The following is a 2,215-nucleotide window of genomic DNA, read 5'->3' as shown; positions in this document are numbered from 1 at the left end:
TGATGATAGATTCATGCTTTTTGGCTTAACTGCAAGTTGCTAGAGCCTTGGAGGATAACAGCCAGGCCTTCCACTTGTAGATGTTATTATTGTGTTGTTCAGCTAATAAAATTTTACAATGAAATGTCTTGGATCTTTTAGAAGAGAGAAAAGTCTGTTTGCTTCTAAAAAGTATATTGATTCTCCCTAGTTACCAGAGAAGACCTTAGAATGTTTCCCCCCCTGTGGAACCGGGGATTGAACTCAGGCCCTTGTGCTTGCCAGGGAAGTGCTTATTCCACTGAGCCATCTTCCTGGCCCCTAGAAATTTTATAATCTGTGTGTTCCTGTTCAGTCCTAAGTTACAAAATTATCTAAGAAAAGATTAAATGGCATTTTAATTGGAAGGCTTCACATTGGTTAAATGCCTGGCATTGTACTCAGTGCTGTCGTATTTTTTCTTTTCACCCTTCTGTGATAGAAGCTGGGGGCAATTTAACCCCGTGCAATGGTAATCCTTTTACAAAGTCCTAACAGAAGACTCACAGTAAGTCAGCGTTCAATATCAGATCTGCCCTGTGGTTTTAGGTCAGTAAATTAACTTCTCTGGGGCTGGGCTTTCATATTTTAAAATGTTTATGGTACGTAACATTCATATAGTTCTTCAAATATTTATTGCTTTTTCTCTAGTTCTAGACATTACTTTTGTCTGGGATACAACATTGGATAAGATAGATAATATCCTTATTTTTATAGCATATAGTGTTTAGTGGACAAGAAAAATAAATAACCAGACAATTCAAACAGTGAAACAAATAATAATAAATAAAACAGTCAAATAAATGATATCAGTGAAAGTATGAATTCACAAATCAAATGGAGAATTTTATTAGCCCTTCAAGTATTGCCAATTATTTGAATTTCTTGGAATATGCCGTGCGTTTCCCTTGCTTCTCTGCCTTTAAAAGCATTTTTGCTCCCTAGAAGAGCATTTGGCCTGTTTTCCTTTCCTCCAAGTCCCAGGTTGAGTACCTCTGCAGAGCCACGTATGCATAGACAGAAACCTGTCCCAGGAAGCCTTCCCCAGCTTTGCTTCTGGTTTTCCTAGCTCTCCGTGAGTTTGCCTGGCATCTTTCAATTGCAATGGCTTCGCTTTATTCTTTTACTTGCCAGTATCACTGTTAAGATTTGAACTCATTAAGTGTAGGAATTCCTCCTTTATCTCCTGATTCTCAGAATATAATCAGATGTTTTGTAGTTGTCTAAAACTTTGCAGGCCACATGAATGCCAAGCCTAAGGGCCTGATCCTGCAAAGGGGTTTATTTTCTTCATTTTATTTAACCTTCACAATAATTCTGGTGCTGTGTTCATACCATAACTATCCTCCTTTAGAAATGGAGGTGCTAAGGTTTATAAAGGTTCAGTCATTTTTCCCAAGGAAACACAGATGGAGAAATAAGACCATAACTTGAATCTAACATTCTGGAGTTTTCTCTCCTTTGTTCCATTGTGGTGTGTAAGTCAGGAGTTTTATAGATTAACATTTGCAGAGTGGGTGGGAAGAGGAGAGTGGTTGGAAAGCAAATATCTTCTCTAAAGAAAACTCGAGGCTCATGGTTTTTAGGCAACATTTGCATACGCTGTGTAAATGCACTCTTGGGTAATTTGACTTAATCTGGGGAGAAACAGCACACTTTTTCAAGTGAGCAGATGTCTATGCATAGACATCTCTGTGAAGCAAGGTCGTAGTGGGTCCTAATCTACATACCTTTCTAAGATAGACCTGTAACTAAGTCATAGAGATATCTGTATCTAGCTCAGCATGGAAGTGTTGTATCTGAAATTCCCTAGGGTTCTAGGAAGACACAAAGCAGGGCAGAAGACCTAATATCCAAGGTCTTGGTAATATTACATGCTCTCAGTATCATGTGAGATCACATCAGAGCTGCGAGACAATATGCAAGAGTAAAATACTTCGACATTTCTTTAAACATAAGTCCATCATTTCTCCTACTCTCAATCTAGAAAGCAGGTTCTAGTTCCAACCCATCTTTCATTTGTTGAGGTGCCTCTGTTTCAGTGAGACAGGAGACCTCTCCAGGACTTTGTGCCTCAATATCCACACACATTTCTGGGATCTATCACCAAAATAAGGCATTGGAAAGGATCACTAGAATTAGCAAAAGAATAAAAGAAGAAGCTAGAGTTCTGTCAGTGGACCATCTGCATGGGGCC

The sequence above is a fragment of the Octodon degus genome, unplaced genomic scaffold (assembly GCF_000260255.1).
Source record: "Octodon degus isolate 3935 unplaced genomic scaffold, OctDeg1.0 scaffold00179, whole genome shotgun sequence".
Classification (NCBI taxonomy): Eukaryota; Metazoa; Chordata; class Mammalia; order Rodentia; family Octodontidae; genus Octodon; species Octodon degus.
Note: the sequence above shows the minus strand (reverse complement) of the source record.